Genomic DNA, 17,401 nt, shown 5'->3' with positions numbered 1-17,401 from the left:
GCAGCAAATGAAAATGTTTCATTTCTTGCTACTTTTTTCCCGCAGTGGCAAAGAAATATATCGTTTTTTCCTCTGAAAGTTCAACACAATGCAACCTTCCAAAATAGAATTCTGACATCAAGAATTCCGTCTATAGTACATTTGAGTGCACCTGTCATTTTCTCAGTCTCTGTGTATGCATGGAGCAAGATATAGGCTCATGGATTTAAGAATGAGAGGATATCATGAGACAGCAATCTCCACCTACGGCCATACTACCTTGAAAGCGCCCGATCCCGTCAGATCTCGGAAGCTAAGCAGGGTGAGGCTTGATTAGTACTGGGTTGGGAGACTGCCTGGGAATACCAGGTGCTGTGGGTGTTTTTATTTTTTGCTTCCCTAATGAAAATATACATGGCATTCCTTGCAGCAAATGAAAATGTTTCATTTTTTACTACTTTTTTCCCGCAGTGGCAAAGAAATATATCGTTTTTTCCTCAGAAAGTTCAACACAATGCAACCTTCCAAATAGAATTCTGACATCAAGAATTCCGTCTATAGTACATTTGAGTGCACCTGTCATTTTCTCAGTCTCTGTGTATGCATGGAGCAAGATATAGGCTCATGGATTTAAGAATGAGAGGATATCATGAGACAGCAATCTCCACCTACTGCCATACTACCTTGACAGCGCCCGATCCCGTCAGATCTCGGAAGCTAAGCAGGGTGAGGCTTGATTAGTACTGGGTTGGGAGACTGCCTGGGAATACCAGGTGCTGTAGGGGTTTTTATTTTTCGCTTCCCTAATGAAAATATACATGGCATTCCTCGCAGCAAATGAAAATGTTTCATTTCTTGCTACTTTTTTCCCGCAGTGGCAAAGAAATATATCGTTTTTTCCTCTGAAAGTTCAACACAATGCAACCTTCCAAAATAGAATTCTGACATCAAGAATTCCGTCTATAGTACATTTGAGTGCACCTGTCATTTTCTCAGTCTCTGTGTATGCATGGAGCAAGATATAGGCTCATGGATTTAAGAATGAGAGGATATCATGAGACAGCAATCTCCACCTACGGCCATACTACCTTGAAAGCGCCCGATCCCGTCAGATCTCGGAAGCTAAGCAGGGTGAGGCTTGATTAGTACTGGGTTGGGAGACTGCCTGGGAATACCAGGTGCTGTGGGTATTTTTATTTTTTGCTTCCCTAATGAAAATATACATGGCATTCCTTGCAGCAAATGAAAATGTTTCATTTTTTACTACTTTTTTCCCGCAGTGGCAAAGAAATATATCGTTTTTTCCTCAGAAAGTTCAACACAATGCAACCTTCCAAATAGAATTCTGACATCAAGAATTCCGTCTATAGTACATTTGAGTGCACCTGTCATTTTCTCAGTCTCTGTGTATGCATGGAGCAAGATATAGGCTCATGGATTTAAGAATGAGAGGATATCATGAGACAGCAATCTCCACCTACGGCCATACTACCTTGACAGCGCCCGATCCCGTCAGATCTCGGAAGCTAAGCAGGGTGAGGCTTGATTAGTACTGGGTTGGGAGACTGCCTGGGAATACCAGGTGCTGTAGGGGTTTTTATTTTTCGCTTCCCTAATGAAAATATACATGGCATTCCTCGCAGCAAATGAAAATGTTTCATTTCTTGCTACTTTTTTCCCGCAGTGGCAAAGAAATATATCGTTTTTTCCTCTGAAAGTTCAACACAATGCAACCTTCCAAAATAGAATTCTGACATCAAGAATTCCGTCTATAGTACATTTGAGTGCACCTGTCATTTTCTCAGTCTCTGTGTATGCATGGAGCAAGATATAGGCTCATGGATTTAAGAATGAGAGGATATCATGAGACAGCAATCTCCACCTACGGCCATACTACCTTGAAAGCGCCCGATCCCGTCAGATCTCGGAAGCTAAGCAGGGTGAGGCTTGATTAGTACTGGGTTGGGAGACTGCCTGGGAATACCAGGTGCTGTGGGTGTTTTTATTTTTTGCTTCCCTAATGAAAATATACATGGCATTCCTTGCAGCAAATGAAAATGTTTCTTTTTTTACTACTTTTTTCCCGCAGTGGCAAAGAAATATATCGTTTTTTCCTCAGAAAGTTCAACACAATGCAACCTTCCAAATAGAATTCTGATATCAAGAATTCCGTCTATAGTACATTTGAGTGCACCTGTCATTTTCTCAGTCTCTGTGTATGCATGGAGCAAGATATAGGCTCATGGATTTAAGAATGAGAGGATATCATGAGACAGCAATCTCCACCTACGGCCATACTACCTTGACAGCGCCCGATCCCGTCAGATCTCGGAAGCTAAGCAGGGTGAGGCTTGATTAGTACTGGGTTGGGAGACTGCCTGGGAATACCAGGTGCTGTAGGGGTTTTTATTTTTCGCTTCCCTAATGAAAATATACATGGCATTCCTCGCAGCAAATGAAAATGTTTCATTTCTTGCTACTTTTTTCCCGCAGTGGCAAAGAAATATATCGTTTTTTCCTCTGAAAGTTCAACACAATGCAACCTTCCAAAATAGAATTCTGACATCAAGAATTCCGTCTATAGTACATTTGAGTGCACCTGTCATTTTCTCAGTCTCTGTGTATGCATGGAGCAAGATATAGGCTCATGGATTTAAGAATGAGAGGATATCATGAGACAGCAATCTCCACCTACGGCCATACTACCTTGACAGCGCCCGATCCCGTCAGATCTCGGAAGCTAAGCAGGGTGAGGCTTGATTAGTACTGGGTTGGGAGACTGCCTGGGAATACCAGGTGCTGTGGGTGTTTTTATTTTTTGCTTCCCTAATGAAAATATACATGGCATTCCTTGCAGCAAATGAAAATGTTTCATTTTTTACTACTTTTTTCCCGCAGTGGCAAAGCAATATATCGTTTTTTCCTCTGAAAGTTCAACACAATGCAACCTTCCAAAATAGAATTCTGACATCAAGAATTCCGTCTATAGTACATTTGAGTGCACCTGTCATTTTCTCAGTCTCTGTATATGCATGGAGCAAGATATAGGCTCATGGATTTAAGAATGAGAGGATATCATGAGACAGCAATCTCCACCTACGGCCATACTACCTTGAAAGCGCCCGATCCCGTCAGATCTCGGAAGCTAAGCAGGGTGAGGCTTGATTAGTACTGGGTTGGGAGACTGCCTGGGAATACCAGGTGCTGTAGGGGTTTTTATTTTTCGCTTCCCTAATGAAAATATACATGGCATTCCTCGCAGCAAATGAAAATGTTTCATTTCTTGCTACTTTTTTCCCGCAGTGGCAAAGAAATATATCGTTTTTCCTCTGAAAGTTCAACACAATGCAACCTTCCAAAATAGAATTCTGACATCAAGAATTCCGTCTATAGTACATTTGAGTGCACCTGTCATTTTCTCAGTCTCTGTGTATGCATGGAGCAAGATATAGGCTCATGGATTTAAGAATGAGAGGATATCATGAGACAGCAATCTTCTCCTACGGCCATACTACCTTGACAGCGCCCGATCCCGTCAGATCTCGGAAGCTAAGCAGGGTGAGGCTTGATTAGTACTGGGTTGGGAGACTGCCTGGGAATACCAGGTGCTGTAGGGGTTTTTATTTTTCCCTTCCCTAATGAAAATATACATGGCATTCCTCGCAGCAAATGAAAATGTTTCATTTCTTGCTACTTTTTTCCCGCAGTGGCAAAGAAATATATCGTTTTTCCTCTGAAAGTTCAACACAATGCAACCTTCCAAAATAGAATTCTGACATCAAGAATTCCGTCTATAGTACATTTGAGTGCACCTGTCATTTTCTCAGTCTCTGTGTATGCATGGAGCAAGATATAGGCTCATGGATTTAAGAATGAGAGGATATCATGAGACAGCAATCTCCACCTACGGCCATACTACCTTGACAGCGCCCGATCCCGTCAGATCTCGGAAGCTAAGCAGGGTGAGGCTTGATTAGTACTGGGTTGGGAGACTGCCTGGGAATACCAGGTGCTGTAGGGGTTTTTATTTTTCCCTTCCCTAATGAAAATATACATGGCATTCCTCGCAGCAAATGAAAATGTTTCATTTCTTGCTACTTTTTTCCCGCAGTGGCAAAGAAATATATCGTTTTTTCCTCTGAAAGTTCAACACAATGCAACCTTCCAAAATAGAATTCTGACATCAAGAATTCCGTCTATAGTACATTTGAGTGCACCTGTCATTTTCTCAGTCTCTGTGTATGCATGGAGCAAGATATAGGCTCATGGATTTAAGAATGAGAGGATATCATGAGACAGCAATCTCCACCTACGGCCATACTACCTTGACAGCGCCCGATCCCGTCAGATCTCGGAAGCTAAGCAGGGTGAGGCTTGATTAGTACTGGGTTGGGAGACTGCCTGGGAATACCAGGTGCAGTAGGGGTTTTTATTTTTCCCTTCCCTAATGAAAATATACATGGCATTCCTCGCAGCAAATGAAAATGTTTCATTTCTTGCTACTTTTTTCCCGCAGTGGCAAAGAAATATATCGTTTTTTCCTCTGAAAGTTCAACACAATGCAACCTTCCAAAATAGAATTCTGACATCAAGAATTCCGTCTATAGTACATTTGAGTGCACCTGTCATTTTCTCAGTCTCTGTGTATGCATGGAGCAAGATATAGGCTCATGGATTTAAGAATGAGAGGATATCATGAGACAGCAATCTCCACCTACGGCCATACTACCTTGAAAGCGCCTGATCCCGTCAGATCTCGGAAGCTAAGCAGGGTGAGGCTTGATTAGTACTGGGTTGGGAGACTGCCTGGGAATACCAGGTGCTGTAGGGGTTTTTATTTTTTGCTTCCCTAATGAAAATATACATGGCATTCCTTGCAGCAAATGAAAATGTTTCATTTTTTACTACTTTTTTCCCGCAGTGGCAAAGAAATATATCGTTTTTTCCTCTGAAAGTTCAACACAATGCAACCTTCCAAATAGAATTCTGACATCAAGAATTCCGTCTATAGTACATTTGAGTGCACCTGTCATTTTCTCAGTCTCTGTGTATGCATGGAGCAAGATATAGGCTCATGGATTTAAGAATGAGAGGATATCATGAGACAGCAATCTCCACCTACGGCCATACTACCTTGACAGCGCCCGATCCCGTCAGATCTCGGAAGCTAAGCAGGGTGAGGCTTGATTAGTACTGGGTTGGGAGACTGCCTGGGAATACCAGGTGCTGTAGGGGTTTTTATTTTTCCCTTCCCTAATGAAAATATACATGGCATTCCTCGCAGCAAATGAAAATGTTTCATTTCTTGCTACTTTTTTCCCGCAGTGGCAAAGAAATATATCGTTTTTTCCTCTGAAAGTTCAACACAATGCAACCTTCCAAAATAGAATTCTGACATCAAGAATTCCGTCTATAGTACATTTGAGTGCACCTGTCATTTTCTCAGTCTCTGTGTATGCATGGAGCAAGATATAGGCTCATGGATTTAAGAATGAGAGGATATCATGAGACAGCAATCTCCACCTACGGCCATACTACCTTGAAAGCGCCCGATCCCGTCAGATCTCGGAAGCTAAGCAGGGTGAAGCTTGATTAGTACTGGGTTGGGAGACTGCCTGGGAATACCAGGTGCTGTGGGTGTTTTTATTTTTTGCTTCCCTAATGAAAATATACATGGCATTCCTTGCAGCAAATGAAAATGTTTCATTTTTTACTACTTTTTTCCCGCAGTGGCAAAGCAATATATCGTTTTTTCCTCTGAAAGTTCAACACAATGCAACCTTCCAAAATAGAATTCTGACATCAAGAATTCCGTCTATAGTACATTTGAGTGCACCTGTCATTTTCTCAGTCTCTGTATATGCATGGAGCAAGATATAGGCTCATGGATTTAAGAATGAGAGGATATCATGAGACAGCAATCTCCACCTACGGCCATACTACCTTGAAAGCGCCCGATCCCGTCAGATCTCGGAAGCTAAGCAGGGTGAGGCTTGATTAGTACTGGGTTGGGAGACTGCCTGGGAATACCAGGTGCTGTAGGGGTTTTTATTTTTCGCTTCCCTAATGAAAATATACATGGCATTCCTCGCAGCAAATGAAAATGTTTCATTTCTTGCTACTTTTTTCCCGCAGTGGCAAAGAAATATATCGTTTTTTCCTCTGAAAGTTCAACACAATGCAACCTTCCAAAATAGAATTCTGACATCAAGAATTCCGTCTATAGTACATTTGAGTGCACCTGTCATTTTCTCAGTCTCTGTGTATGCATGGAGCAAGATATAGGCTCATGGATTTAAGAATGAGAGGATATCATGAGACAGCAATCTCCACCTACGGCCATACTACCTTGACAGCGCCCGATCCCGTCAGATCTCGGAAGCTAAGCAGGGTGAGGCTTGATTAGTACTGGGTTGGGAGACTGCCTGGGAATACCAGGTGCTGTGGGTGTTTTTATTTTTTGCTTCCCTAATGAAAATATACATGGCATTCCTTGCAGCAAATGAAAATGTTTCATTTCTTGCTACTTTTTTCCCGGAGTGGCAAAGAAATATATCGTTTTTTCCTCTGAAAGTTCAACACAATGCAACCTTCCAAAATAGAATTCTGACATCAAGAATTCCGTCTATAGTACATTTGAGTGCACCTGTCATTTTCTCAGTCTCTGTGTATGCATGGAGCAAGATATAGGCTCATGGATTTAAGAATGAGAGGATATCATGAGACAGCAATCTCCACCTACGGCCATACTACCTTGAAAGCGCCCGATCCCGTCAGATCTCGGAAGCTAAGCAGGGTGAGGCTTGATTAGTACTGGGTTGGGAGACTGCCTGGGAATACCAGGTGCTGTGGGTGTTTTTATTTTTTGCTTCCCTAATGAAAATATACATGGCATTCCTTGCAGCTAATGAAAATGTTTCATTTTTTACTACTTTTTTCCCGCAGTGGCAAAGAAATATATCGTTTTTTCCTCTGAAAGTTCAACATAATGCAACCTTCCAAAATAGAATTCTGACATCAAGAATTTCGTCTGTAGTACATTTGAGTGCACCTGTCATTTTCTCAGTCTCTGTGTATGCATGGAGCAAGATATAGGCTCATGGATTTAAGAATGAGAGGATATCATGAGACAGCAATCTCCACCTACGGCCATACTACCTTGAAAGCGCCCGATCCTGTCAGATCTCGGAAGCTAAGCAGCGTGAGGCTTGATTAGTACTGGGTTGGGAGACTGCCTGGGAATACCAGGTGCTGTGGGTGTTTTTATTTTTCGCTTCCCTAATGAAAATATACATGGCATTCCTTGCAGCAAATGAAAATGTTTCATTTTTTACTACTTTTTTCCCGCAGTGGCAAAGAAATATATCGTTTTTTCCTCAGAAAGTTCAACACAATGCAACCTTCCAAAATAGAATTCTGACATCAAGAATTCCGTCTATAGTACATTTGAGTGCACCTGTCATTTTCTCAGTCTCTGTGTATGCATGGAGCAAGATATAGGCTCATGGATTTAAGAATGAGAGGATATCATGAGACAGCAATCTCCACCTACGGCCATACTACCTTGAAAGCGCCCGATCCTGTCAGATCTCGGAAGCTAAGCAGGGTGAGGCTTGATTAGTACTGGGTTGGGAGACTGCCTGGGAATACCAGGTGCTGTGGGTGTTTTTATTTTTTGCTTCCCTAATGAAAATATACATGGCATTCCTTGCAGCTAATGAAAATGTTTCATTTTTTACTACTTTTTTCCCGCAGTGGCAAAGAAATATATCGTTTTTTCCTCTGAAAGTTCAACATAATGCAACCTTCCAAAATAGAATTCTGACATCAAGAATTTCGTCTATAGTACATTTGAGTGCACCTGTCATTTTCTCAGTCTCTGTGTATGCACGGAGCAAGATATAGGCTCATGGATTTAAGAATGAGAGGATATCATGAGACAGCAGTCTCCACCTACGGCCATACTACCTTGAAAGCGCCCGATCCCGTCAGATCTCGGAAGCTAAGCAGGGTGAGGCTTGATTAGTACTGGGTTGGGAGACTGCCTGGGAATACCAGGTGCTGTAGGGGTTTTTATTTTTTGCTTCCCTAATGAAAATATACATGGCATTCCTCGCAGCAAATGAAAATGTTTCATTTCTTGCTACTTTTTTCCCGTAGTGGCAAAGAAATATATAGTTTTTTCCTCTGAAAGTTCAACACAATGCAACCTTCCAAAATAGAATTCTGACATCGAGAATTCCGTCTATAGTACATTTGAGTGCACCTGTCATTTTCTCAGTCTCTGTGTATGCATGGAGCAAGATATAGGCTCATGGATTTAAGAATGAGAGGATATCATGAGACAGCAATCTCCACCTACGGCCATACTACCTTGACAGCGCCTGATCCCGTCAGATCTCGGAAGCTAAGCAGGGTGAGGCTTGATTAGTACTGGGTTGGGAGACTGCCTGGGAATACCAGGTGCTGTAGGGGTTTTTATTTTTCGCTTCCCTAATGAAAATATACATGGCATTCCTCGCAGCAAATGAAAATGTTTCATTTCTTGCTACTTTTTTCCCGCAGTGGCAAAGAAATATATCGTTTTTTCCTCTGAAAGTTCAACACAATGCAACCTTCCAAAATAGAATTCTGACATCAAGAATTCCGTCTATAGTACATTTGAGTGCACCTGTCATTTTCTCAGTCTCTGTGTATGCATGGAGCAAGATATAGGCTCATGGATTTAAGAATGAGAGGATATCATGAGACAGCAATCTCCACCTACGGCCATACTACCTTGAAAGCGCCCGATCCCGTCAGATCTCGGAAGCTAAGCAGGGTGAGGCTTGATTAGTACTGGGTTGGGAGACTGCCTGGGAATACCAGGTGCTGTAGGGGTTTTTATTTTTCGCTTCCCTAATGAAAATATACATGGCATTCCTCGCAGCAAATGAAAATGTTTCATTTCTTGCTACTTTTTTCCCGGAGTGGCAAAGAAATATATCGTTTTTTCCTCTGAAAGTTCAACACAATGCAACCTTCCAAAATAGAATTCTGACATCAAGAATTCCGTCTATAGTACATTTGAGTGCACCTGTCATTTTCTCAGTCTCTGTGTATGCATGGAGCAAGATATAGGCTCATGGATTTAAGAATGAGAGGATATCATGAGACAGCAATCTCCACCTACGGCCATACTACCTTGAAAGCGCCCGATCCCGTCAGATCTCGGAAGCTAAGCAGGGTGAGGCTTGATTAGTACTGGGTTGGGAGACTGCCTGGGAATACCAGGTGCTGTGGGTGTTTTTATTTTTTGCTTCCCTAATGAAAATATACATGGCATTCCTTGCAGCTAATGAAAATGTTTCATTTTTTACTACTTTTTTCCCGCAGTGGCAAAGAAATATATCGTTTTTTCCTCTGAAAGTTCAACATAATGCAACCTTCCAAAATAGAATTCTGACATCAAGAATTTCGTCTGTAGTACATTTGAGTGCACCTGTCATTTTCTCAGTCTCTGTGTATGCATGGAGCAAGATATAGGCTCATGGATTTAAGAATGAGAGGATATCATGAGACAGCAATCTCCACCTACGGCCATACTACCTTGAAAGCGCCCGATCCTGTCAGATCTCGGAAGCTAAGCAGCGTGAGGCTTGATTAGTACTGGGTTGGGAGACTGCCTGGGAATACCAGGTGCTGTGGGTGTTTTTATTTTTCGCTTCCCTAATGAAAATATACATGGCATTCCTTGCAGCAAATGAAAATGTTTCATTTTTTACTACTTTTTTCCCGCAGTGGCAAAGAAATATATCGTTTTTTCCTCAGAAAGTTCAACACAATGCAACCTTCCAAAATAGAATTCTGACATCAAGAATTCCGTCTATAGTACATTTGAGTGCACCTGTCATTTTCTCAGTCTCTGTGTATGCATGGAGCAAGATATAGGCTCATGGATTTAAGAATGAGAGGATATCATGAGACAGCAACCTCCACCTACGGCCATACTACCTTGAAAGCGCCCGATCCTGTCAGATCTCGGAAGCTAAGCAGGGTGAGGCTTGATTAGTACTGGGTTGGGAGACTGCCTGGGAATACCAGGTGCTGTGGGTGTTTTTATTTTTTGCTTCCCTAATGAAAATATACATGGCATTCCTTGCAGCTAATGAAAATGTTTCATTTTTTACTACTTTTTTCCCGCAGTGGCAAAGAAATATATCGTTTTTTCCTCTGAAAGTTCAACATAATGCAACCTTCCAAAATAGAATTCTGACATCAAGAATTTCGTCTATAGTACATTTGAGTGCACCTGTCATTTTCTCAGTCTCTGTGTATGCACGGAGCAAGATATAGGCTCATGGATTTAAGAATGAGAGGATATCATGAGACAGCAGTCTCCACCTACGGCCATACTACCTTGAAAGCGCCCGATCCCGTCAGATCTCGGAAGCTAAGCAGGGTGAGGCTTGATTAGTACTGGGTTGGGAGACTGCCTGGGAATACCAGGTGCTGTAGGGGTTTTTATTTTTTGCTTCCCTAATGAAAATATACATGGCATTCCTCGCAGCAAATGAAAATGTTTCATTTCTTGCTACTTTTTTCCCGTAGTGGCAAAGAAATATATAGTTTTTTCCTCTGAAAGTTCAACACAATGCAACCTTCCAAAATAGAATTCTGACATCGAGAATTCCGTCTATAGTACATTTGAGTGCACCTGTCATTTTCTCAGTCTCTGTGTATGCATGGAGCAAGATATAGGCTCATGGATTTAAGAATGAGAGGATATCATGAGACAGCAATCTCCACCTACGGCCATACTACCTTGACAGCGCCTGATCCCGTCAGATCTCGGAAGCTAAGCAGGGTGAGGCTTGATTAGTACTGGGTTGGGAGACTGCCTGGGAATACCAGGTGCTGTAGGGGTTTTTATTTTTCGCTTCCCTAATGAAAATATACATGGCATTCCTCGCAGCAAATGAAAATGTTTCATTTCTTGCTACTTTTTTCCCGCAGTGGCAAAGAAATATATCGTTTTTTCCTCTGAAAGTTCAACACAATGCAACCTTCCAAAATAGAATTCTGACATCAAGAATTCCGTCTATAGTACATTTGAGTGCACCTGTCATTTTCTCAGTCTCTGTGTATGCATGGAGCAAGATATAGGCTCATGGATTTAAGAATGAGAGGATATCATGAGACAGCAATCTCCACCTACGGCCATACTACCTTGAAAGCGCCCGATCCCGTCAGATCTCGGAAGCTAAGCAGGGTGAGGCTTGATTAGTACTGGGTTGGGAGACTGCCTGGGAATACCAGGTGCTGTGGGTGTTTTTATTTTTTGCTTCCCTAATGAAAATATACATGGCATTCCTTGCAGCAAATGAAAATGTTTCATTTTTTACTACTTTTTTCCCGCAGTGGCAAAGAAATATATCGTTTTTTCCTCAGAAAGTTCAACACAATGCAACCTTCCAAATAGAATTCTGACATCAAGAATTCCGTCTATAGTACATTTGAGTGCACCTGTCATTTTCTCAGTCTCTGTGTATGCATGGAGCAAGATATAGGCTCATGGATTTAAGAATGAGAGGATATCATGAGACAGCAATCTCCACCTACGGCCATACTACCTTGACAGCGCCCGATCCCGTCAGATCTCGGAAGCTAAGCAGGGTGAGGCTTGATTAGTACTGGGTTGGGAGACTGCCTGGGAATACCAGGTGCTGTAGGGGTTTTTATTTTTCGCTTCCCTAATGAAAATATACATGGCATTCCTCGCAGCAAATGAAAATGTTTCATTTCTTGCTACTTTTTTCCCGCAGTGGCAAAGAAATATATCGTTTTTTCCTCTGAAAGTTCAACACAATGCAACCTTCCAAAATAGAATTCTGACATCAAGAATTCCGTCTATAGTACATTTGAGTGCACCTGTCATTTTCTCAGTCTCTGTGTATGCATGGAGCAAGATATAGGCTCATGGATTTAAGAATGAGAGGATATCATGAGACAGCAATCTCCACCTACGGCCATACTACCTTGACAGCGCCCGATCCCGTCAGATCTCGGAAGCTAAGCAGGGTGAGGCTTGATTAGTACTGGGTTGGGAGACTGCCTGGGAATACCAGGTGCTGTGGGTGTTTTTATTTTTTGCTTCCCTAATGAAAATATACATGGCATTCCTTGCAGCAAATGAAAATGTTTCATTTTTTACTACTTTTTTCCCGCAGTGGCAAAGAAATATATCGTTTTTTCCTCAGAAAGTTCAACACAATGCAACCTTCCAAATAGAATTCTGACATCAAGAATTCCGTCTATAGTACATTTGAGTGCACCTGTCATTTTCTCAGTCTCTGTGTATGCATGGAGCAAGATATAGGCTCATGGATTTAAGAATGAGAGGATATCATGAGACAGCAATCTCCACCTACGGCCATACTACCTTGACAGCGCCCGATCCTGTCAGATCTCGGAAGCTAAGCAGGGTGAGGCTTGATTAGTACTGGGTTGGGAGACTGCCTGGGAATACCAGGTGCTGTAGGGGTTTTTATTTTTCGCTTCCCTAATGAAAATATACATGGCATTCCTCGCAGCAAATGAAAATGTTTCATTTCTTGCTACTTTTTTCCCGCAGTGGCAAAGAAATATATCGTTTTTTCCTCTGAAAGTTCAACACAATGCAACCTTCCAAAATAGAATTCTGACATCAAGAATTCCGTCTATAGTACATTTGAGTGCACCTGTCATTTTCTCAGTCTCTGTGTATGCATGGAGCAAGATATAGGCTCATGGATTTAAGAATGAGAGGATATCATGAGACAGCAATCTCCACCTACGGCCATACTACCTTGAAAGCGCCCGATCCCGTCAGATCTCGGAAGCTAAGCAGGGTGAGGCTTGATTAGTACTGGGTTGGGAGACTGCCTGGGAATACCAGGTGCTGTGGGTGTTTTTATTTTTTGCTTCCCTAATGAAAATATACATGGCATTCCTTGCAGCAAATGAAAATGTTTCATTTTTTACTACTTTTTTCCCGCAGTGGCAAAGAAATATATCGTTTTTTCCTCTGAAAGTTCAACACAATGCAACCTTCCAAATAGAATTCTGACATCAAGAATTCCGTCTATAGTACATTTGAGTGCACCTGTCATTTTCTCAGTCTCTGTGTATGCATGGAGCAAGATATAGGCTCATGGATTTAAGAATGAGAGGATATCATGAGACAGCAATCTCCACCTACGGCCATACTACCTTGACAGCGCCCGATCCCGTCAGATCTCGGAAGCTAAGCAGGGTGAGGCTTGATTAGTACTGGGTTGGGAGACTGCCTGGGAATACCAGGTGCTGTAGGGGTTTTTATTTTTCGCTTCCCTAATGAAAATATACATGGCATTCCTCGCAGCAAATGAAAATGTTTCATTTCTTGCTACTTTTTTCCCGCAGTGGCAAAGAAATATATCGTTTTTTCCTCTGAAAGTTCAACACAATGCAACCTTCCAAAATAGAATTCTGACATCAAGAATTCCGTCTATAGTACATTTGAGTGCACCTGTCATTTTCTCAGTCTCTGTGTATGCATGGAGCAAGATATAGGCTCATGGATTTAAGAATGAGAGGATATCATGAGACAGCAATCTCCACCTACGGCCATACTACCTTGAAAGCGCCCGATCCCGTCAGATCTCGGAAGCTAAGCAGGGTGAGGCTTGATTAGTACTGGGTTGGGAGACTGCCTGGGAATACCAGGTGCTGTGGGTGTTTTTATTTTTTGCTTCCCTAATGAAAATATACATGGCATTCCTTGCAGCAAATGAAAATGTTTCATTTTTTACTACTTTTTTCCCGCAGTGGCAAAGAAATATATCGTTTTTTCCTCAGAAAGTTCAACACAATGCAACCTTCCAAATAGAATTCTGACATCAAGAATTCCGTCTATAGTACATTTGAGTGCACCTGTCATTTTCTCAGTCTCTGTGTATGCATGGAGCAAGATATAGGCTCATGGATTTAAGAATGAGAGGATATCATGAGACAGCAATCTCCACCTACGGCCATACTACCTTGACAGCGCCCGATCCCGTCAGATCTCGGAAGCTAAGCAGGGTGAGGCTTGATTAGTACTGGGTTGGGAGACTGCCTGGGAATACCAGGTGCTGTAGGGGTTTTTATTTTTCGCTTCCCTAATGAAAATATACATGGCATTCCTCGCAGCAAATGAAAATGTTTCATTTCTTGCTACTTTTTTCCCGCAGTGGCAAAGAAATATATCGTTTTTTCCTCTGAAAGTTCAACACAATGCAACCTTCCAAAATAGAATTCTGACATCAAGAATTCCGTCTATAGTACATTTGAGTGCACCTGTCATTTTCTCAGTCTCTGTGTATGCATGGAGCAAGATATAGGCTCATGGATTTAAGAATGAGAGGATATCATGAGACAGCAATCTCCACCTACGGCCATACTACCTTGAAAGCGCCCGATCCCGTCAGATCTCGGAAGCTAAGCAGGGTGAGGCTTGATTAGTACTGGGTTGGGAGACTGCCTGGGAATACCAGGTGCTGTGGGTGTTTTTATTTTTTGCTTCCCTAATGAAAATATACATGGCATTCCTTGCAGCAAATGAAAATGTTTCATTTTTTACTACTTTTTTCCCGCAGTGGCAAAGAAATATATCGTTTTTTCCTCTGAAAGTTCAACACAATGCAACCTTCCAAAATAGAATTCTGACATCAAGAATTCCGTCTATAGTACATTTGAGTGCACCTGTCATTTTCTCAGTCTCTGTGTATGCATGGAGCAAGATATAGGCTCATGGATTTAAGAATGAGAGGATATCATGAGACAGCAATCTCCACCTACGGCCATACTACCTTGAAAGCGCCCGATCCCGTCAGATCTCGGAAGCTAAGCAGGGTGAGGCTTGATTAGTACTGGGTTGGGAGACTGCCTGGGAATACCAGGTGCTGTGGGTGTTTTTATTTTTTGCTTCCCTAATGAAAATATACATGGCATTCCTTGCAGCAAATGAAAATGTTTCATTTTTTACTACTTTTTTCCCGCAGTGGCAAAGAAATATATCGTTTTTTCCTCAGAAAGTTCAACACAATGCAACCTTCCAAATAGAATTCTGACATCAAGAATTCCGTCTATAGTACATTTGAGTGCACCTGTCATTTTCTCAGTCTCTGTGTATGCATGGAGCAAGATATAGGCTCATGGATTTAAGAATGAGAGGATATCATGAGACAGCAATCTCCACCTACGGCCATACTACCTTGACAGCGCCCGATCCCGTCAGATCTCGGAAGCTAAGCAGGGTGAGTCTTGATTAGTACTGGGTTGGGAGACTGCCTGGGAATACCAGGTGCTGTAGGGGTTTTTATTTTTCGCTTCCCTAATGAAAATATACATGGCATTCCTCGCAGCAAATGAAAATGTTTCATTTCTTGCTACTTTTTTCCCGCAGTGGCAAAGAAATATATCGTTTTTTCCTCTGAAAGTTCAACACAATGCAACCTTCCAAAATAGAATTCTGACATCAAGAATTCCGTCTATAGTACATTTGAGTGCACCTGTCATTTTCTCAGTCTCTGTGTATGCATGGAGCAAGATATAGGCTCATGGATTTAAGAATGAGAGGATATCATGAGACAGCAATCTCCACCTACGGCCATACTACCTTGAAAGCGCCCGATCCCGTCAGATCTCGGAAGCTAAGCAGGGTGAGGCTTGATTAGTACTGGGTTGGGAGACTGCCTGGGAATACCAGGTGCTGTGGGTGTTTTTATTTTTTGCTTCCCTAATGAAAATATACATGGCATTCCTTGCAGCAAATGAAAATGTTTCATTTTTTACTACTTTTTTCCCGCAGTGGCAAAGAAATATATCGTTTTTTCCTCAGAAAGTTCAACACAATGCAACCTTCCAAATAGAATTCTGACATCAAGAATTCCGTCTATAGTACATTTGAGTGCACCTGTCATTTTCTCAGTCTCTGTGTATGCATGGAGCAAGATATAGGCTCATGGATTTAAGAATGAGAGGATATCATGAGACAGCAATCTCCACCTACGGCCATACTACCTTGACAGCGCCCGATCCCGTCAGATCTCGGAAGCTAAGCAGGGTGAGGCTTGATTAGTACTGGGTTGGGAGACTGCCTGGGAATACCAGGTGCTGTAGGGGTTTTTATTTTTCGCTTCCCTAATGAAAATATACATGGCATTCCTCGCAGCAAATGAAAATGTTTCATTTCTTGCTACTTTTTTCCCGCAGTGGCAAAGAAATATATCGTTTTTTCCTCTGAAAGTTCAACACAATGCAACCTTCCAAAATAGAATTCTGACATCAAGAATTCCGTCTATAGTACATTTGAGTGCACCTGTCATTTTCTCAGTCTCTGTGTATGCATGGAGCAAGATATAGGCTCATGGATTTAAGAATGAGAGGATATCATGAGACAGCAATCTCCACCTACGGCCATACTACCTTGAAAGCGCCCGATCCCGTCAGATCTCGGAAGCTAAGCAGGGTGAGGCTTGATTAGTACTGGGTTGGGAGACTGCCTGGGAATACCAGGTGCTGTGGGTGTTTTTATTTTTTGCTTCCCTAATGAAAATATACATGGCATTCCTTGCAGCAAATGAAAATGTTTCATTTTTTACTACTTTTTTCCCGCAGTGGCAAAGAAATATATCGTTTTTTCCTCAGAAAGTTCAACACAATGCAACCTTCCAAATAGAATTCTGACATCAAGAATTCCGTCTATAGTACATTTGAGTGCACCTGTCATTTTCTCAGTCTCTGTGTATGCATGGAGCAAGATATAGGCTCATGGATTTAAGAATGAGAGGATATCATGAGACAGCAATCTCCACCTACGGCCATACTACCTTGAAAGCGCCCGATCCCGTCAGATCTCGGAAGCTAAGCAGGGTGAGGCTTGATTAGTACTGGGTTGGGAGACTGCCTGGGAATACCAGGTGCTGTGGGTGTTTTTATTTTTTGCTTCCCTAATGAAAATATACATGGCATTCCTTGCAGCAAATGAAAATGTTTCATTTTTTACTACTTTTTTCCCGCAGTGGCAAAGAAATATATCGTTTTTTCCTCAGAAAGTTCAACACAATGCAACCTTCCAAATAGAATTCTGACATCAAGAATTCCGTCTATAGTACATTTGAGTGCACCTGTCATTTTCTCAGTCTCTGTGTATGCATGGAGCAAGATATAGGCTCATGGATTTAAGAATGAGAGGATATCATGAGACAGCAATCTCCACCTACGGCCATACTACCTTGACAGCGCCCGATCCCGTCAGATCTCGGAAGCTAAGCAGGGTGAGGCTTGATTAGTACTGGGTTGGGAGACTGCCTGGGAATACCAGGTGCTGTAGGGGTTTTTATTTTTCGCTTCCCTAATGAAAATATACATGGCATTCCTC

General features: G+C 42.0%; 41 non-coding genes and 2 pseudogenes across 41 annotated transcripts; all 43 read left to right on the top strand.

Moving 5' to 3' along the window:
- The first annotated feature begins 241 nt into the window (after window positions 1-241).
- Window positions 242-360, top strand: LOC142484396 (5S ribosomal RNA). Its single transcript, XR_012797855.1, has one exon. It is a non-coding gene; the product is annotated as a 5S ribosomal RNA (ribosomal RNA).
- Window positions 361-645: 285 nt separating this feature from the next.
- On the top strand, window positions 646-764 carry LOC142484292 (5S ribosomal RNA). The gene has a single exon (XR_012797786.1). It is a non-coding gene; the product is annotated as a 5S ribosomal RNA (ribosomal RNA).
- A 286-nt stretch (window positions 765-1,050) lies between these two features.
- LOC142484212 (5S ribosomal RNA) lies at window positions 1,051-1,169 on the top strand. Its single transcript, XR_012797709.1, has one exon. It is a non-coding gene; the product is annotated as a 5S ribosomal RNA (ribosomal RNA).
- Window positions 1,170-1,454: 285 nt separating this feature from the next.
- On the top strand, window positions 1,455-1,573 carry LOC142484137 (5S ribosomal RNA). Its single transcript, XR_012797638.1, has one exon. It is a non-coding gene; the product is annotated as a 5S ribosomal RNA (ribosomal RNA).
- Window positions 1,574-1,859: 286 nt separating this feature from the next.
- Window positions 1,860-1,978, top strand: LOC142484395 (5S ribosomal RNA). The gene has a single exon (XR_012797854.1). It is a non-coding gene; the product is annotated as a 5S ribosomal RNA (ribosomal RNA).
- Window positions 1,979-2,263: 285 nt separating this feature from the next.
- Window positions 2,264-2,382, top strand: LOC142484135 (5S ribosomal RNA). The gene has a single exon (XR_012797636.1). It is a non-coding gene; the product is annotated as a 5S ribosomal RNA (ribosomal RNA).
- Window positions 2,383-2,668: 286 nt separating this feature from the next.
- Window positions 2,669-2,787, top strand: LOC142484658 (5S ribosomal RNA). Its single transcript, XR_012798109.1, has one exon. It is a non-coding gene; the product is annotated as a 5S ribosomal RNA (ribosomal RNA).
- A 286-nt stretch (window positions 2,788-3,073) lies between these two features.
- On the top strand, window positions 3,074-3,192 carry LOC142484592 (5S ribosomal RNA). The gene has a single exon (XR_012798044.1). It is a non-coding gene; the product is annotated as a 5S ribosomal RNA (ribosomal RNA).
- A 285-nt stretch (window positions 3,193-3,477) lies between these two features.
- Window positions 3,478-3,596, top strand: LOC142484608 (5S ribosomal RNA). Its single transcript, XR_012798060.1, has one exon. It is a non-coding gene; the product is annotated as a 5S ribosomal RNA (ribosomal RNA).
- Window positions 3,597-3,881: 285 nt separating this feature from the next.
- Window positions 3,882-4,000, top strand: LOC142484134 (5S ribosomal RNA). Its single transcript, XR_012797635.1, has one exon. It is a non-coding gene; the product is annotated as a 5S ribosomal RNA (ribosomal RNA).
- A 286-nt stretch (window positions 4,001-4,286) lies between these two features.
- Window positions 4,287-4,405, top strand: LOC142484310 (5S ribosomal RNA). Its single transcript, XR_012797804.1, has one exon. It is a non-coding gene; the product is annotated as a 5S ribosomal RNA (ribosomal RNA).
- Window positions 4,406-4,691: 286 nt separating this feature from the next.
- LOC142484167 (5S ribosomal RNA) lies at window positions 4,692-4,810 on the top strand. The gene has a single exon (XR_012797666.1). It is a non-coding gene; the product is annotated as a 5S ribosomal RNA (ribosomal RNA).
- A 285-nt stretch (window positions 4,811-5,095) lies between these two features.
- On the top strand, window positions 5,096-5,214 carry LOC142484133 (5S ribosomal RNA). The gene has a single exon (XR_012797634.1). It is a non-coding gene; the product is annotated as a 5S ribosomal RNA (ribosomal RNA).
- Window positions 5,215-5,500: 286 nt separating this feature from the next.
- On the top strand, window positions 5,501-5,619 carry LOC142484233 (5S ribosomal RNA). Its single transcript, XR_012797729.1, has one exon. It is a non-coding gene; the product is annotated as a 5S ribosomal RNA (ribosomal RNA).
- A 286-nt stretch (window positions 5,620-5,905) lies between these two features.
- LOC142484591 (5S ribosomal RNA) lies at window positions 5,906-6,024 on the top strand. Its single transcript, XR_012798043.1, has one exon. It is a non-coding gene; the product is annotated as a 5S ribosomal RNA (ribosomal RNA).
- A 286-nt stretch (window positions 6,025-6,310) lies between these two features.
- On the top strand, window positions 6,311-6,429 carry LOC142484657 (5S ribosomal RNA). Its single transcript, XR_012798108.1, has one exon. It is a non-coding gene; the product is annotated as a 5S ribosomal RNA (ribosomal RNA).
- A 286-nt stretch (window positions 6,430-6,715) lies between these two features.
- Window positions 6,716-6,834, top strand: LOC142484394 (5S ribosomal RNA). Its single transcript, XR_012797853.1, has one exon. It is a non-coding gene; the product is annotated as a 5S ribosomal RNA (ribosomal RNA).
- Window positions 6,835-7,120: 286 nt separating this feature from the next.
- On the top strand, window positions 7,121-7,239 carry LOC142484328 (5S ribosomal RNA; annotated as a pseudogene).
- Window positions 7,240-7,525: 286 nt separating this feature from the next.
- On the top strand, window positions 7,526-7,644 carry LOC142484180 (5S ribosomal RNA). Its single transcript, XR_012797678.1, has one exon. It is a non-coding gene; the product is annotated as a 5S ribosomal RNA (ribosomal RNA).
- Window positions 7,645-7,930: 286 nt separating this feature from the next.
- LOC142484590 (5S ribosomal RNA) lies at window positions 7,931-8,049 on the top strand. Its single transcript, XR_012798042.1, has one exon. It is a non-coding gene; the product is annotated as a 5S ribosomal RNA (ribosomal RNA).
- Window positions 8,050-8,335: 286 nt separating this feature from the next.
- On the top strand, window positions 8,336-8,454 carry LOC142484271 (5S ribosomal RNA). The gene has a single exon (XR_012797765.1). It is a non-coding gene; the product is annotated as a 5S ribosomal RNA (ribosomal RNA).
- Window positions 8,455-8,740: 286 nt separating this feature from the next.
- Window positions 8,741-8,859, top strand: LOC142484589 (5S ribosomal RNA). The gene has a single exon (XR_012798041.1). It is a non-coding gene; the product is annotated as a 5S ribosomal RNA (ribosomal RNA).
- A 286-nt stretch (window positions 8,860-9,145) lies between these two features.
- On the top strand, window positions 9,146-9,264 carry LOC142484393 (5S ribosomal RNA). The gene has a single exon (XR_012797852.1). It is a non-coding gene; the product is annotated as a 5S ribosomal RNA (ribosomal RNA).
- A 286-nt stretch (window positions 9,265-9,550) lies between these two features.
- Window positions 9,551-9,669, top strand: LOC142484327 (5S ribosomal RNA; annotated as a pseudogene).
- A 286-nt stretch (window positions 9,670-9,955) lies between these two features.
- LOC142484179 (5S ribosomal RNA) lies at window positions 9,956-10,074 on the top strand. The gene has a single exon (XR_012797677.1). It is a non-coding gene; the product is annotated as a 5S ribosomal RNA (ribosomal RNA).
- A 286-nt stretch (window positions 10,075-10,360) lies between these two features.
- On the top strand, window positions 10,361-10,479 carry LOC142484588 (5S ribosomal RNA). The gene has a single exon (XR_012798040.1). It is a non-coding gene; the product is annotated as a 5S ribosomal RNA (ribosomal RNA).
- A 286-nt stretch (window positions 10,480-10,765) lies between these two features.
- On the top strand, window positions 10,766-10,884 carry LOC142484270 (5S ribosomal RNA). The gene has a single exon (XR_012797764.1). It is a non-coding gene; the product is annotated as a 5S ribosomal RNA (ribosomal RNA).
- A 286-nt stretch (window positions 10,885-11,170) lies between these two features.
- LOC142484392 (5S ribosomal RNA) lies at window positions 11,171-11,289 on the top strand. The gene has a single exon (XR_012797851.1). It is a non-coding gene; the product is annotated as a 5S ribosomal RNA (ribosomal RNA).
- Window positions 11,290-11,574: 285 nt separating this feature from the next.
- On the top strand, window positions 11,575-11,693 carry LOC142484132 (5S ribosomal RNA). The gene has a single exon (XR_012797633.1). It is a non-coding gene; the product is annotated as a 5S ribosomal RNA (ribosomal RNA).
- A 286-nt stretch (window positions 11,694-11,979) lies between these two features.
- LOC142484656 (5S ribosomal RNA) lies at window positions 11,980-12,098 on the top strand. The gene has a single exon (XR_012798107.1). It is a non-coding gene; the product is annotated as a 5S ribosomal RNA (ribosomal RNA).
- Window positions 12,099-12,383: 285 nt separating this feature from the next.
- Window positions 12,384-12,502, top strand: LOC142484307 (5S ribosomal RNA). Its single transcript, XR_012797800.1, has one exon. It is a non-coding gene; the product is annotated as a 5S ribosomal RNA (ribosomal RNA).
- Window positions 12,503-12,788: 286 nt separating this feature from the next.
- Window positions 12,789-12,907, top strand: LOC142484391 (5S ribosomal RNA). The gene has a single exon (XR_012797850.1). It is a non-coding gene; the product is annotated as a 5S ribosomal RNA (ribosomal RNA).
- Window positions 12,908-13,192: 285 nt separating this feature from the next.
- Window positions 13,193-13,311, top strand: LOC142484131 (5S ribosomal RNA). Its single transcript, XR_012797632.1, has one exon. It is a non-coding gene; the product is annotated as a 5S ribosomal RNA (ribosomal RNA).
- Window positions 13,312-13,597: 286 nt separating this feature from the next.
- Window positions 13,598-13,716, top strand: LOC142484389 (5S ribosomal RNA). Its single transcript, XR_012797849.1, has one exon. It is a non-coding gene; the product is annotated as a 5S ribosomal RNA (ribosomal RNA).
- Window positions 13,717-14,001: 285 nt separating this feature from the next.
- Window positions 14,002-14,120, top strand: LOC142484130 (5S ribosomal RNA). The gene has a single exon (XR_012797631.1). It is a non-coding gene; the product is annotated as a 5S ribosomal RNA (ribosomal RNA).
- A 286-nt stretch (window positions 14,121-14,406) lies between these two features.
- Window positions 14,407-14,525, top strand: LOC142484387 (5S ribosomal RNA). Its single transcript, XR_012797847.1, has one exon. It is a non-coding gene; the product is annotated as a 5S ribosomal RNA (ribosomal RNA).
- Window positions 14,526-14,811: 286 nt separating this feature from the next.
- LOC142484386 (5S ribosomal RNA) lies at window positions 14,812-14,930 on the top strand. The gene has a single exon (XR_012797846.1). It is a non-coding gene; the product is annotated as a 5S ribosomal RNA (ribosomal RNA).
- Window positions 14,931-15,215: 285 nt separating this feature from the next.
- On the top strand, window positions 15,216-15,334 carry LOC142484303 (5S ribosomal RNA). The gene has a single exon (XR_012797797.1). It is a non-coding gene; the product is annotated as a 5S ribosomal RNA (ribosomal RNA).
- Window positions 15,335-15,620: 286 nt separating this feature from the next.
- On the top strand, window positions 15,621-15,739 carry LOC142484385 (5S ribosomal RNA). The gene has a single exon (XR_012797845.1). It is a non-coding gene; the product is annotated as a 5S ribosomal RNA (ribosomal RNA).
- Window positions 15,740-16,024: 285 nt separating this feature from the next.
- On the top strand, window positions 16,025-16,143 carry LOC142484129 (5S ribosomal RNA). The gene has a single exon (XR_012797630.1). It is a non-coding gene; the product is annotated as a 5S ribosomal RNA (ribosomal RNA).
- A 286-nt stretch (window positions 16,144-16,429) lies between these two features.
- Window positions 16,430-16,548, top strand: LOC142484384 (5S ribosomal RNA). Its single transcript, XR_012797844.1, has one exon. It is a non-coding gene; the product is annotated as a 5S ribosomal RNA (ribosomal RNA).
- Window positions 16,549-16,833: 285 nt separating this feature from the next.
- Window positions 16,834-16,952, top strand: LOC142484383 (5S ribosomal RNA). Its single transcript, XR_012797843.1, has one exon. It is a non-coding gene; the product is annotated as a 5S ribosomal RNA (ribosomal RNA).
- A 285-nt stretch (window positions 16,953-17,237) lies between these two features.
- Window positions 17,238-17,356, top strand: LOC142484128 (5S ribosomal RNA). Its single transcript, XR_012797629.1, has one exon. It is a non-coding gene; the product is annotated as a 5S ribosomal RNA (ribosomal RNA).
- Window positions 17,357-17,401: the final 45 nt, after the last annotated feature.

The sequence above is a fragment of the Ascaphus truei genome, unplaced genomic scaffold (genome assembly GCF_040206685.1).
Source record: "Ascaphus truei isolate aAscTru1 unplaced genomic scaffold, aAscTru1.hap1 HAP1_SCAFFOLD_435, whole genome shotgun sequence".
In the NCBI taxonomy this organism is placed as follows: domain Eukaryota; kingdom Metazoa; phylum Chordata; class Amphibia; order Anura; family Ascaphidae; genus Ascaphus; species Ascaphus truei.
The sequence above is the reverse complement of the archived record's forward strand: the minus strand, read 5'-3'. Positions and strand labels throughout refer to the sequence as shown.